Raw genomic sequence first — 16,599 nt, 5'->3', positions numbered from 1 at the left:
CCCCTTTTCAATGCAGAGTTTTTCACTACTGAAACAGCCCCTTTTCAATGCAGGATTGTTCACCACAGAAACGGCCCCTTTTCAACGCAGAGATTTGTTTACCACAGAAACAGCCACTTTTCAATGTAGAGAGTTGTTCACCACGGAAACAGCCCCTTTTCATTGCAGAGTTGTTCACCACAGAAACGGCCCCTTTTCAATGCAGAGTTGTTCACCACAGAAACGGCCCCTTTTCAATGCGGAGTTGTTCACCACAGATACAGCCTGATGCGCCATTAATAACTCTCGGAGACTTGAGTTGATATATAGGGTTTTATTGGCTGAAAAAAAGAACAAGCAGCAAGTGTCCAACACACAACATCCTGGAGAATGAGGCCGGGGCTGTGCCTCGAATCGCCATTATACCGTAGTCTGTGGTAATACCCACAGGATCAGTCAGCGGGTTGGCGTGTACAGACAGGTACATGAAGTTGCACACACAGCCCCTTTACAATGCAGAGTTGTACACCACAGAAACAGCACCTTTTCTATGCAGTGTTGTTCACCACGGAAACAGCCCCTTTTCAATGCAGAGCTGTTCACCACAGAAACGGCCCCTTTTCAATGCAGAGCTGTTCACCACAGAAACGGCCCCTTTTCAACGCAGAGTTGTTCACCACAGAAAAAGCCGCTTTTCAATGCAGAGTTGATCACCACAGAAATGGCCCCTTTTCAACGCAGACTTTTTCAGCACAGAAACAGCCCCATTTCAATGCAGAGTTGTAAACCACAGAAACGGCCCCTTTTCAATGCAATGATGTTCACTATAGAAACATTTTCTTTTCAATGCAGAGTTGTTCACCACAGAAACAGCCCCCTTTCAATGCAGAGAGTTGTACACCACAGAAACAGCCCCTTTTCAATGTAGAGAGTTGTACACCACAGAAACAGCCACTTTTCAATGCAGAGTTGTACACCGCAGAAACAAATGCATTTCAATGCAGAGTTGTTCAACCCAGAAATAACCCCTTTTCAATGTAGAGAGTTGTACACCACAGAATCGGCCCTTTATCAATGCAGAGTGTTGTACACCACAGAAACAGTCCTTTTTCAATGCAGAGAGTTGTACAACACAGAAACAGCTCTTTTTCAACGCAGAGTTGTTCACCACAGAAACAGCCTGATGCGCCATCAATAACTCTCGTAGACTTGAGGTGATATATAGGGTTTTATTGGCTGAGAAAAAGAACAAGCAGCAAATGTCCAACACACAACATCTTGGAGAATGAGGCCGGGGCTGTGCCTCGAATTGCCATTATACCGGAGTCTGTGGGAATAGCCACAGGATCAGTCAGCGGGTTGGCGTGTACAGACAGGTACATGAAGTTCAACACACAGCCCCTTTTCAATGCAGAGTTGTACACCACAGAAATAGCACCTTTTCTATGCAGTGTTGTTCACCACAGAAACGGCCCCTTTTGAATGCAGACAGTTGTTCACCACGGAAACAGCCCCTTTTCATTGCAGAGTTGTTCACCACAGAAACGGCCCCTTTTCAATGCAGAGTTGTTCACTATAGAAACAGCCTCTTTTCAATGCAGAGTTGTTCACAACAGTTACAGCCTGATGCGCCATTAATAACTCTCGGAGACTTGAGGGGATATATAGGGTTTTATTGGCTGAAAAAAAGAACAAGCAGCAAGTGTCCAAAACACAACATCCTGGAGAATGAGGCCGGGGCTGTGCCTCGAATCGCCATTATACCGTAGTCTGTGGTAATAGCCACAGGATCAGTCAGCGGGTTGGCGTGTACAGACAGGTTCATGAAGTTGCACACACAGCCCCTTTACAATGCAGAGTTGTACACCACAGAAACAGCACCTTTTCTATGCAGTGTTGTTCACCACGGAAACAGCCCCTTTTCAATGCAGAGCTGTTCACCACAGAAACGGCCCCTTTTCAATGCAGAGCTGTTCACCACAGAAACGGCCCCTTTTCAACGCAGAGTTGTTCACCACAGAAAAAGCCGCTTTTCAATGCAGAGTTGATCACCACAGAAATGGCCCCTTTTCAGTGCAGATTTGTTCTGCAAAGAAACAGCCCCTTTTCAATGCAGAGTTTTTCACTACTGAAACAGCCCCTTTTCAATGCAGGATTGTTCACCACAGAAACGGCCCCTTTTCAACGCAGAGATTTGTTTACCACAGAAACAGCCACTTTTCAATGTAGAGAGTTGTTCACCACGGAAACAGCCCCTTTTCATTGCAGAGTTGTTCACCACAGAAACGGCCCCTTTTCAATGCAGAGTTGTTCACCACAGAAACGGCCCCTTTTCAATGCGGAGTTGTTCACCACAGATACAGCCTGATGCGCCATTAATAACTCTCGGAGACGAGGTGATATATAGGGTTTTATTGGCTGAAAAAAAGAACAAGCAGCAAGTGTCCAACACACAACATCCTGGAGAATGAGGCCGGGGCTGTGCCTCGAATCGCCATTATACCGTAGTCTGTGGTAATAGCCACAGGATCAGTCAGCGGGTTGGCGTGTACAGACAGGTACATGAAGTTGCACACACAGCCCCTTTACAATGCAGAGTTGTACACCACAGAAACAGCACCTTTTCTATGCAGTGTTGTTCACCACGGAAACAGCCCCTTTTCAATGCAGAGCTGTTCACCACAGAAACGGCCCCTTTTCAACGCAGAGTTGTTCACCACAGAAAAAGCCGCTTTTCAATGCAGAGTTGATCACCACAGAAACGGCCCCTTTTCAGTGCAGATTTGTTCTGCAAAGAAACAGCCCCTTTTCAATGCAGAGATTTGTTTACCACAGAAACAGCCACTTTTCAATGTAGAGAGTTGTACAACACAGATACCGCCACTTTTCAACGCAGAGTTGATCACCACAGATACGGCCCCTTTCCAATGCAGAGTTGTTCACCACAGAAACGGCCCCTTTTCAATGCAGAGTTGTTAACCACAGAAACGGCCCCTTTTCAATGCAGAGTTGTTAACCACAGAAACAGCCCCTTTCCAATACAGACTTTTTCAGCACAGAAACAGCCCCATTTTTATGCAGAGTTGTAAACCACAGAAACGGCCCCTTTTCAATGCAATGATGTTGACTATAGAAACATTTTCTTTTCAATGCAGAGTTGTTCACCACAGAAACAGCCCCCTTTCAATGCAGAGAGTTGTACACCACAGAAACAGCCCCTTTTCAATGTAGAGAGTTGTACACCACAGAAACAGCCACTTTTCAATGCAGAGTTGTACACCGCAGAAACAAATGCATTTCAATGCAGAGTTGTTCAACCCAGAAATAACCCCTTTTCAATGTAGAGAGTTGTACACCACAGAATCGGCCCTTTATCAATGCAGAGTGTTGTACACCACAGAAACAGTCCTTTTTCAATGCAGAGAGTTGTACAACACAGAAACAGCTCTTTTTCAACGCAGAGTTGTTCACCACAGAAACAGCCTGATGCGCCATCAATAACTCTCGTAGACTTGAGGTGATATATAGGGTTTTATTGGCTGAGAAAAAGAACAAGCAGCAAATGTCCAACACACAACATCTTGGAGAATGAGGCCGGGGCTGTGCCTCGAATTGCCATTATACCGGAGTCTGTGGGAATAGCCACAGGATCAGTCAGCGGGTTGGCGTGTACAGACAGGTACATGAAGTTCAACACACAGCCCCTTTTCAATGCAGAGTTGTACACCACAGAAATAGCACCTTTTCTATGCAGTGTTGTTCACCACAGAAACGGCCCCTTTTGAATGCAGACAGTTGTTCACCACAGAAACAGCCCCTTTTGAATGCAGACAGTTGTTCACCACAGAAACAGCCCCTTTTCAAAGCAGAGTTGTTTACTACAGATTCTGTACCTTTTCTATGCCGAGAGCTGTACACCACAGAATCGGCCCTTTTTCAATGCTGAGTGTTGTACACCACAGAAACAGTCCTTTTCAATGCAGAGAGTTGTACAACACAGAAACAGCTCTTTTTCAATGCAGATTTGTTCACTATAGAAACAGCCTCTTTTCAATGCAGAGTTGTTCACCACAGATACAGCCTGATGCGCCATTAATAACTCTCGGAGACGAGGTGATATATAGGGTTTTATTGGCTGAAAAAAAGAACAAGCAGCAAGTGTCCAACACACAACATCCTGGAGAATGAGGCCGGGGCTGTGCCTCGAATCGCCATTATACCGGAGTCTGTGGTAATAGCCACAGGATCAGTCAGCGGGTTGGCGTGTACAGACAGGTACATGAAGTTCCACACACAGCCCCTTTTCAATGCAGAGTTGTACACCACAGAAACAGCACCTTTTCTATGCAGTGTTGTTCACCACGGAAACAGCCCCTTTTCAATGCAGAGCTGTACACCACAGAAACGGCCCCTTTTCAATGCAGAGCTGTTCACCACAGAAATGGCCCCTTTTCAGTGCAGATTTGTTCTGCAAAGAAACAGCCCCTTTTCAATGCAGAGTTTTTCACTACTGAAACAGCCCCTTTTCAATGCAGGATTGTTCACCACAGAAACGGCCCCTTTTCAACGCAGAGATTTGTTTACCACAGAAACAGCCACTTTTCAATGTAGAGAGTTGTTCACCACGGAAACAGCCCCTTTTCATTGCAGAGTTGTTCACCACAGAAACGGCCCCTTTTCAATGCAGAGTTGTTCACCACAGAAACGGCCCCTTTTCAATGCGGAGTTGTTCACCACAGATACAGCCTGATGCGCCATTAATAACTCTCGGAGACTTAAGTTGATATATAGGGTTTTATTGGCTGAAAAAAAGAACAATCAGCAAGTGTCCAACACACAACATCCTGGAGAATGAGGCCGGGGCTGTGCCTCGAATCGCCATTATACCGTAGTCTGTGGTAATAGCCACAGGATCAGTCAACGGGTTGGCGTGTACAGACAGGTACATGAAGTTGCACACACAGCCCCTTTACAATGCAGAGTTGTACACCACAGAAACAGCACCTTTTCTATCCAGTGTTGTTCACCACGGAAACAGCCCCTTTTCAATGCAGAGCTGTTCACCACAGAAACGGCCGCTTTTCAATGCAGAGTTGATCACCACAGAAACGGCCCCTTTTCAGTGCAGATTTGTTCTGCAAAGAAACAGCCCCTTTTCAATGCAGAGATTTGTTTACCACAGAAACAGCCACTTTTCAATGTAGAGAGTTGTACAACACAGATACCGCCACTTTTCAACGCAGAGTTGATCACCACAGATACGGCCCCTTTCCAATGCAGAGTTGTTCACCACAGAAACGGCCCCTTTTCAATGCAGAGTTGTTAACCACAGAAACGGCCCCTTTTCAATGCAGAGTTGTTAACCACAGAAACAGCCCCTTTCCAATACAGACTTTTTCAGCACAGAAACAGCCCCATTTTTATGCAGAGTTGTAAACCACAGAAACGGCCCCTTTTCAATGCAATGATGTTGACTATAGAAACATTTTCTTTTCAATGCAGAGTTGTTCACCACAGAAACAGCCCCCTTTCAATGCAGAGAGTTGTACACCACAGAAACAGCCCCTTTTCAATGTAGAGAGTTGTACACCACAGAAACAGCCACTTTTCAATGCAGAGTTGTATACCGCAGAAACAAATGCATTTCAATGCAGAGTTGTTCAACCCAGAAATAACCCCTTTTCAATGTAGAGAGTTGTACACCACAGAATCGGCCCTTTATCAATGCAGAGTGTTGTACACCACAGAAACAGTCCTTTTTCAATGCAGAGAGTTGTACAACACAGAAACAGCTCTTTTTCAACGCAGAGTTGTTCACCACAGAAACAGCCTGATGCGCCATCAATAACTCTCGTAGACTTGAGGTGATATATAGGGTTTTATTGGCTGAGAAAAAGAACAAGCAGCAAATGTCCAACACACAACATCTTGGAGAATGAGGCCGGGGCTGTGCCTCGAATTGCCATTATACCGGAGTCTGTGGGAATAGCCACAGGATCAGTCAGCGGGTTGGCGTGTACAGACAGGTACATGAAGTTCAACACACAGCCCCTTTTCAATGCAGAGTTGTACACCACAGAAATAGCACCTTTTCTATGCAGTGTTGTTCACCACAGAAACGGCCCCTTTTGAATGCAGACAGTTGTTCACCACAGAAACAGCCCCTTTTGAATGCAGACAGTTGTTCACCACAGAAACAGCCCCTTTTCAAAGCAGAGTTGTTTACTACAGATTCTGTACCTTTTCTATGCCGAGAGCTGTACACCACAGAATCGGCCCTTTTTCAATGCTGAGTGTTGTACACCACAGAAACAGTCCTTTTCAATGCAGAGAGTTGTACAACACAGAAACAGCTCTTTTTCAATGCAGATTTGTTCACTATAGAAACAGCCTCTTTTCAATGCAGAGTTGTTCACCACAGATACAGCCTGATGCGCCATTAATAACTCTCGGAGACGAGGTGATATATAGGGTTTTATTGGCTGAAAAAAAGAACAAGCAGCAAGTGTCCAACACACAACATCCTGGAGAATGAGGCCGGGGCTGTGCCTCGAATCGCCATTATACCGGAGTCTGTGGTAATAGCCACAGGATCAGTCAGCGGGTTGGCGTGTACAGACAGGTACATGAAGTTCCACACACAGCCCCTTTTCAATGCAGAGTTGTACACCACAGAAACAGCACCTTTTCTATGCAGTGTTGTTCACCACGGAAACAGCCCCTTTTCAATGCAGAGCTGTTCACCACAGAAACGGCCCCTTTTCAATGCAGAGCTGTTCACCACAGAAATGGCCCCTTTTCAGTGCAGATTTGTTCTGCAAAGAAACAGCCCCTTTTCAATGCAGAGTTTTTCACTACTGAAACAGCCCCTTTTCAATGCAGGATTGTTCACCACAGAAACGGCCCCTTTTCAACGCAGAGATTTGTTTACCACAGAAACAGCCACTTTTCAATGTAGAGAGTTGTTCACCACGGAAACAGCCCCTTTTCATTGCAGAGTTGTTCACCACAGAAACGGCCCCTTTTCAATGCAGAGTTGTTCACCACAGAAACGGCCCCTTTTCAATGCGGAGTTGTTCACCACAGATACAGCCTGATGCGCCATTAATAACTCTCGGAGACTTGAGTTGATATATAGGGTTTTATTGGCTGAAAAAAAGAACAAGCAGCAAGTGTCCAACACACAACATCCTGGAGAATGAGGCCGGGGCTGTGCCTCGAATCGCCATTATACCGTAGTCTGTGGTAATAGCCACAGGATCAGTCAACGGGTTGGCGTGTACAGACAGGTACATGAAGTTGCACACACAGCCCCTTTACAATGCAGAGTTGTACACCACAGAAACAGCACCTTTTCTATCCAGTGTTGTTCACCACGGAAACAGCCCCTTTTCAATGCAGAGCTGTTCACCACAGAAACGGCCCCTTTTCAACGCAGAGTTGTTCACCACAGAAACGGCCCCTTTTCAGTGCAGATTTGTTCTGCAAAGAAACAGCTCCTTTTCAATGCAGAGATTTGTTTACCACAGAAACAGCCACTTTTCAATGTAGAGAGTTGTACAACACAGATACCGCCACTTTTCAACGCAGAGTTGATCACCACAGATACGGCCCCTTTCCAATGCAGAGTTGTTCACCACAGAAACGGCCCCTTTTCAATGCAGAGTTGTTAACCACAGAAACGGCCCCTTTTCAATGCAGAGTTGTTAACCACAGAAACAGCCCCTTTCCAATACAGAGTTGTTAACCACAGAAACAGCCCCTTTCCAATACAGAGTTGTTAACCACAGAAACAGCCCCTTTTCAATGCAGAGTTGTTCACCACAGAAACGGCCCCTTTTAAATGCAGACTTTTTCAGCACAGAAACAGCCCCATTTCAATGCAGAGTTGTAAACCACAGAAACGGCCCCTTTTCAATGCAATGATGTTCACTATAGAAACATTTTCTTTTCAATGCAGAGTTGTTCACCACAGAAACAGCCCCCTTTCAATGCAGAGAGTTGTACACCACAGAAACAGCCCCTTTTCAATGTAGAGAGTTGTACACCACAGAAACAGCCACTTTCAATGCAGAGTTGTACACCGCAGAAACAAATGCATTTCAATGCAGAGTTGTTCAACCCAGAAATAACCCCTTTTCAATGTAGAGAGTTGTACACCACAGAATCGGCCCTTTTTCAATGCAGAGTGTTGTACACCACAGAAACAGTCCTTTTTCAATGCAGAGAGTTGTACAACACAGAAACAGCTCTTTTTCAACGCAGAGTTGTTCACCACAGAAACAGCCTGATGCGCCATCAATAACTCTCGTAGACTTGAGGTGATATATACGGTTTTATTGGCTGAGAAAAAGAACAAGCAGCAAATGTCCAACACACAACATCTTGGAGAATGAGGCCGGGGCTGTGCCTCGAATTGCCATTATACCGGAGTCTGTGGGAATAGCCACAGGATCAGTCAGTGGGTTGGCGTGTACAGACAGGTACATGAAGTTCAACACACAGCCCCTTTTCAATGCAGAGTTGTACACCACAGAAATAGCACCTTTTCTATGCAGTGTTGTTCACCACAGAAACGGCCCCTTTTGAATGCAGACAGTTGTTCACCACAGAAACAGCCCCTTTTCAATGCAGAGTTGTTTACTACAGATTCTGTACCTTTTCTATGCCGAGAGCTGTACACCACAGAATCGGCCCTTTTTCAATGCTGAGTGTTGTACACCACAGAAACAGTCCTTTTCAATGCAGAGAGTTGTACAACACAGAAACAGCTCTTTTTCAATGCAGATTTGTTCACTATAGAAACAGCCTCTTTTCAATGCAGAGTTGTTCACCACAGATACAGCCTGATGCGCCATTAATAACTCTCGGAGACGAGGTGATATATAGGGTTTTATTGGCTGAAAAAAAGAACAAGCAGCGAGTGTCCAACACACAACATCCTGGAGAATGAGGCCGGGGCTGTGCCTCGAATCGCCATTATACCGGAGTCTGTGGTAATAGCCACAGGATCAGTCAGCGGGTTGGCGTGTACAGACAGGTACATGAAGTTCCACACACAGCCCCTTTTCAATGCAGAGTTGTACACCACAGAAACAGCACCTTTTCTATGCAGTGTTGTTCACCACGGAAACAGCCCCTTTTCAATGCAGAGCTGTTCACCACAGAAACGGCCCCTTTTCAATGCAGAGCTGTTCACCACAGAAACGGCCCCTTTTCAACGCAGAGTTGTTCACCACAGAAAAAGTCGCTTTTCAATGCAGAGTTGATCACCACAGAAATGGCCCCTTTTCAGTGCAGATTTGTTCTGCAAAGAAACAGCCCCTTTTCAATGCAGAGTTTTTCACTACTGAAACAGCCCCTTTTCAATGCAGGATTGTTCACCACAGAAACGGCCCCTTTTCAACGCAGAGATTTGTTTACCACAGAAACAGCCACTTTTCAATGTAGAGAGTTGTTCACCACGGAAACAGCCCCTTTTCATTGCAGAGTTGTTCACCACAGAAACGGCCCCTTTTCAATGCAGAGTTGTTCACCACAGAAACGGCCCCTTTTCAATGCGGAGTTGTTCACCACAGATACAGCCTGATGCGCCATTAATAACTCTCGGAGACTTGAGTTGATATATAGGGTTTTATTGGCTGAAAAAAAGAACAAGCAGCAAGTGTCCAACACACAACATCCTGGAGAATGAGGCCGGGGCTGTGCCTCGAATCGCCATTATACCGTAGTCTGTGGTAATAGCCACAGGATCAGTCAACGGGTTGGCGTGTACAGACAGGTACATGAAGTTGCACACACAGCCCCTTTACAATGCAGAGTTGTACACCACAGAAACAGCACCTTTTCTATCCAGTGTTGTTCACCACGGAAACAGCCCCTTTTCAATGCAGAGCTGTTCACCACAGAAACGGCCCCTTTTCAACGCAGAGTTGTTCACCACAGAAACGGCCCCTTTTCAGTGCAGATTTGTTCTGCAAAGAAACAGCTCCTTTTCAATGCAGAGATTTGTTTACCACAGAAACAGCCACTTTTCAATGTAGAGAGTTGTACAACACAGATACCGCCACTTTTCAACGCAGAGTTGATCACCACAGATACGGCCCCTTTCCAATGCAGAGTTGTTCACCACAGAAACGGCCCCTTTTCAATGCAGAGTTGTTAACCACAGAAACGGCCCCTTTTCAATGCAGAGTTGTTAACCACAGAAACAGCCCCTTTCCAATACAGAGTTGTTAACCACAGAAACAGCCCCTTTCCAATACAGAGTTGTTAACCACAGAAACAGCCCCTTTTCAATGCAGAGTTGTTCACCACAGAAACGGCCCCTTTTAAATGCAGACTTTTTCAGCACAGAAACAGCCCCATTTCAATGCAGAGTTGTAAACCACAGAAACGGCCCCTTTTCAATGCAATGATGTTCACTATAGAAACATTTTCTTTTCAATGCAGAGTTGTTCACCACAGAAACAGCCCCTTTTCAATGTAGAGAGTTGTACACCACAGAAACAGCCACTTTTCAATGCAGAGTTGTACACCGCAGAAACAAATGCATTTCAATGCAGAGTTGTTCAACCCAGAAATAACCCCTTTTCAATGTAGAGAGTTGTACACCACAGAATCGGCCCTTTTTCAATGCAGAGTGTTGTACACCACAGAAACAGTCCTTTTTCAATGCAGAGAGTTGTACAACACAGAAACAGCTCTTTTTCAACGCAGAGTTGTTCACCACAGAAACAGCCTGATGCGCCATCAATAACTCTCGTAGACTTGAGGTGATATATACGGTTTTATTGGCTGAGAAAAAGAACAAGCAGCAAATGTCCAACACACAACATCTTGGAGAATGAGGCCGGGGCTGTGCCTCGAATTGCCATTATACCGGAGTCTGTGGGAATAGCCACAGGATCAGTCAGTGGGTTGGCGTGTACAGACAGGTACATGAAGTTCAACACACAGCCCCTTTTCAATGCAGAGTTGTACACCACAGAAATAGCACCTTTTCTATGCAGTGTTGTTCACCACAGAAACGGCCCCTTTTGAATGCAGACAGTTGTTCACCACAGAAACAGCCCCTTTTCAATGCAGAGTTGTTTACTACAGATTCTGTACCTTTTCTATGCCGAGAGCTGTACACCACAGAATCGGCCCTTTTTCAATGCTGAGTGTTGTACACCACAGAAACAGTCCTTTTCAATGCAGAGAGTTGTACAACACAGAAACAGCTCTTTTTCAATGCAGATTTGTTCACTATAGAAACAGCCTCTTTTCAATGCAGAGTTGTTCACCACAGATACAGCCTGATGCGCCATTAATAACTCTCGGAGACGAGGTGATATATAGGGTTTTATTGGCTGAAAAAAAGAACAAGCAGCAAGTGTCCAACACACAACATCCTGGAGAATGAGGCCGGGGCTGTGCCTCGAATCGCCATTATACCGGAGTCTGTGGTAATAGCCACAGGATCAGTCAGCGGGTTGGCGTGTACAGACAGGTACATGAAGTTCCACACACAGCCCCTTTTCAATGCAGAGTTGTACACCACAGAAACAGCACCTTTTCTATGCAGTGTTGTTCACCACGGAAACAGCCCCTTTTCAATGCAGAGCTGTTCACCACAGAAACGGCCCCTTTTCAATGCAGAGCTGTTCACCACAGAAACGGCCCCTTTTCAACGCAGAGTTGTTCACCACAGAAAAAGTCGCTTTTCAATGCAGAGTTGATCACCACAGAAATGGCCCCTTTTCAGTGCAGATTTGTTCTGCAAAGAAACAGCCCCTTTTCAATGCAGAGTTTTTCACTACTGAAACAGCCCCTTTTCAATGCAGGATTGTTCACCACAGAAACGGCCCCTTTTCAACGCAGAGATTTGTTTACCACAGAAACAGCCACTTTTCAATGTAGAGAGTTGTTCACCACGGAAACAGCCCCTTTTCATTGCAGAGTTGTTCACCACAGAAACGGCCCCTTTTCAATGCAGAGTTGTTCACCACAGAAACGGCCCCTTTTCAATGCGGAGTTGTTCACCACAGATACAGCCTGATGCGCCATTAATAACTCTCGGAGACTTGAGTTGATATATAGGGTTTTATTGGCTGAAAAAAAGAACAAGCAGCAAGTGTCCAACACACAACATCCTGGAGAATGAGGCCGGGGCTGTGCCTCGAATCGCCATTATACCGGAGTCTGTGGTAATAGCCACAGGATCAGTCAGCGGGTTGGCGTGTACAGACAGGTACATGAAGTTCCACACACAGCCCCTTTTCAATGCAGAGTTGTACACCACAGAAACAGCACCTTTTCTATGCAGTGTTGTTCACCACGGAAACAGCCCCTTTTCAATGCAGAGCTGTTCACCACAGAAACGGCCCCTTTTCAATGCAGAGCTGTTCACCACAGAAACGGCCCCTTTTCAATGCAGAGTTGTTCACCACAGAAACGGCCCCTTTTCAATGCGGAGTTGTTCACCACAGATACAGCCTGATGCGCCATTAATAACTCTCGGAGACTTGAGTTGATATATAGGGTTTTATTGGCTGAAAAAAAGAACAAGCAGCAAGTGTCCAACACACAACATCCTGGAGAATGAGGCCGGGGCTGTGCCTCGAATCGCCATTATACCGGAGTCTGTGGTAATAGCCACAGGATCAGTCAGCGGGTTGGCGTGTACAGACAGGTACATGAAGTTCCACACACAGCCCCTTTTCAATGCAGAGTTGTACACCACAGAAACAGCACCTTTTCTATGCAGTGTTGTTCACCACGGAAACAGCCCCTTTTCAATGCAGAGCTGTTCACCACAGAAACGGCCCCTTTTCAATGCAGAGCTGTTCACCACAGAAACGGCCCCTTTTCAACGCAGAGTTGTTCACCACAGAAAAAGTCGCTTTTCAATGCAGAGTTGATCACCACAGAAATGGCCCCTTTTCAGTGCAGATTTGTTCTGCAAAGAAACAGCCCCTTTTCAATGCAGAGTTTTTCACTACTGAAACAGCCCCTTTTCAATGCAGGATTGTTCACCACAGAAACGGCCCCTTTTCAACGCAGAGATTTGTTTACCACAGAAACAGCCACTTTTCAATGTAGAGAGTTGTTCACCACGGAAACAGCCCCTTTTCATTGCAGAGTTGTTCACCACAGAAACGGCCCCTTTTCAATGCAGAGTTGTTCACCACAGAAACGGCCCCTTTTCAATGCGGAGTTGTTCACCACAGATACAGCCTGATGCGCCATTAATAACTCTCGGAGACTTGAGTTGATATATAGGGTTTTATTGGCTGAAAAAAAGAACAAGCAGCAAGTGTCCAACACACAACATCCTGGAGAATGAGGCCGGGGCTGTGCCTCGAATCGCCATTATACCGTAGTCTGTGGTAATAGCCACAGGATCAGTCAACGGGTTGGCGTGTACAGACAGGTACATGAAGTTGCACACACAGCCCCTTTACAATGCAGAGTTGTACACCACAGAAACAGCACCTTTTCTATCCAGTGTTGTTCACCACGGAAACAGCCCCTTTTCAATGCAGAGCTGTTCACCACAGAAACGGCCCCTTTTCAACGCAGAGTTGTTCACCACAGAAACGGCCCCTTTTCAGTGCAGATTTGTTCTGCAAAGAAACAGCTCCTTTTCAATGCAGAGATTTGTTTACCACAGAAACAGCCACTTTTCAATGTAGAGAGTTGTACAACACAGATACCGCCACTTTTCAACGCAGAGTTGATCACCACAGATACGGCCCCTTTCCAATGCAGAGTTGTTCACCACAGAAACGGCCCCTTTTCAATGCAGAGTTGTTAACCACAGAAACGGCCCCTTTTCAATGCAGAGTTGTTAACCACAGAAACAGCCCCTTTCCAATACAGAGTTGTTAACCACAGAAACAGCCCCTTTCCAATACAGAGTTGTTAACCACAGAAACAGCCCCTTTTCAATGCAGAGTTGTTCACCACAGAAACGGCCCCTTTTAAATGCAGACTTTTTCAGCACAGAAACAGCCCCATTTCAATGCAGAGTTGTAAACCACAGAAACGGCCCCTTTTCAATGCAATGATGTTCACTATAGAAACATTTTCTTTTCAATGCAGAGTTGTTCACCACAGAAACAGCCCCCTTTCAATGCAGAGAGTTGTACACCACAGAAACAGCCCCTTTTCAATGTAGAGAGTTGTACACCACAGAAACAGCCACTTTTCAATGCAGAGTTGTACACCGCAGAAACAAATGCATTTCAATGCAGAGTTGTTCAACCCAGAAATAACCCCTTTTCAATGTAGAGAGTTGTACACCACAGAATCGGCCCTTTTTCAATGCAGAGTGTTGTACACCACAGAAACAGTCCTTTTTCAATGCAGAGAGTTGTACAACACAGAAACAGCTCTTTTTCAACGCAGAGTTGTTCACCACAGAAACAGCCTGATGCGCCATCAATAACTCTCGTAGACTTGAGGTGATATATACGGTTTTATTGGCTGAGAAAAAGAACAAGCAGCAAATGTCCAACACACAACATCTTGGAGAATGAGGCCGGGGCTGTGCCTCGAATTGCCATTATACCGGAGTCTGTGGGAATAGCCACAGGATCAGTCAGTGGGTTGGCGTGTACAGACAGGTACATGAAGTTCAACACACAGCCCCTTTTCAATGCAGAGTTGTACACCACAGAAATAGCACCTTTTCTATGCAGTGTTGTTCACCACAGAAACGGCCCCTTTTGAATGCAGACAGTTGTTCACCACAGAAACAGCCCCTTTTCAATGCAGAGTTGTTTACTACAGATTCTGTACCTTTTCTATGCCGAGAGCTGTACACCACAGAATCGGCCCTTTTTCAATGCTGAGTGTTGTACACCACAGAAACAGTCCTTTTCAATGCAGAGAGTTGTACAACACAGAAACAGCTCTTTTTCAATGCAGATTTGTTCACTATAGAAACAGCCTCTTTTCAATGCAGAGTTGTTCACCACAGATACAGCCTGATGCGCCATTAATAACTCTCGGAGACGAGGTGATATATAGGGTTTTATTGGCTGAAAAAAAGAACAAGCAGCAAGTGTCCAACACACAACATCCTGGAGAATGAGGCCGGGGCTGTGCCTCGAATCGCCATTATACCGGAGTCTGTGGTAATAGCCACAGGATCAGTCAGCGGGTTGGCGTGTACAGACAGGTACATGAAGTTCCACACACAGCCCCTTTTCAATGCAGAGTTGTACACCACAGAAACAGCACCTTTTCTATGCAGTGTTGTTCACCACGGAAACAGCCCCTTTTCAATGCAGAGCTGTTCACCACAGAAACGGCCCCTTTTCAATGCAGAGCTGTTCACCACAGAAACGGCCCCTTTTCAACGCAGAGTTGTTCACCACAGAAAAAGTCGCTTTTCAATGCAGAGTTGATCACCACAGAAATGGCCCCTTTTCAGTGCAGATTTGTTCTGCAAAGAAACAGCCCCTTTTCAATGCAGAGTTTTTCACTACTGAAACAGCCCCTTTTCAATGCAGGATTGTTCACCACAGAAACGGCCCCTTTTCAACGCAGAGATTTGTTTACCACAGAAACAGCCACTTTTCAATGTAGAGAGTTGTTCACCACGGAAACAGCCCCTTTTCATTGCAGAGTTGTTCACCACAGAAACGGCCCCTTTTCAATGCAGAGTTGTTCACCACAGAAACGGCCCCTTTTCAATGCGGAGTTGTTCACCACAGATACAGCCTGATGCGCCATTAATAACTCTCGGAGACTTGAGTTGATATATAGGGTTTTATTGGCTGAAAAAAAGAACAAGCAGCAAGTGTCCAACACACAACATCCTGGAGAATGAGGCCGGGGCTGTGCCTCGAATCGCCATTATACCGTAGTCTGTGGTAATAGCCACAGGATCAGTCAACGGGTTGGCGTGTACAGACAGGTACATGAAGTTGCACACACAGCCCCTTTACAATGCAGAGTTGTACACCACAGAAACAGCACCTTTTCTATCCAGTGTTGTTCACCACGGAAACAGCCCCTTTTCAATGCAGAGCTGTTCACCACAGAAACTGCCCCTTTTCAACGCAGAGTTGTTCACCACAGAAACGGCCCCTTTTCAGTGCAGATTTGTTCTGCAAAGAAACAGCTCCTTTTCAATGCAGAGATTTGTTTACCACAGAAACAGCCACTTTTCAATGTAGAGAGCTGTACAACACAGATACCGCCACTTTTCAACGCAGAGTTGATCACCACAGATACGGCCCCTTTCCAATGCAGAGTTGTTCACCACAGAAACGGCCCCTTTTCAATGCAGAGTTGTTAAACACAGAAACAGCCCCTTTCCAATACAGAGTTGTTAACCACAGAAACAGCCCCTTTCCAATACAGAGTTGTTAACCACAGAAACAGCCCCTTTTCAATGCAGAGTTGTTCACCACAGAAACGGCCCCTTTTAAATGCAGACTTTTTCAGCACAGAAACAGCCCCATTTCAATGCAGAGTTGTAAACCACAGAAACGGCCCCTTTTCAATGCAATGATGTTCACTATAGAAACATTTTCTTTTCAATGTAGAGAGTTGTACACCACAGAAACAGCCATTTTTCAATGCAGAGTTGTATACCGCAGAAACAAATGCATTTCAATGCAG

Source organism: Hypanus sabinus, chromosome 14 (assembly GCF_030144855.1).
Source record: "Hypanus sabinus isolate sHypSab1 chromosome 14, sHypSab1.hap1, whole genome shotgun sequence".
In the NCBI taxonomy this organism is placed as follows: Eukaryota; Metazoa; Chordata; class Chondrichthyes; order Myliobatiformes; family Dasyatidae; genus Hypanus; species Hypanus sabinus.
Note: the sequence above shows the minus strand (reverse complement) of the source record.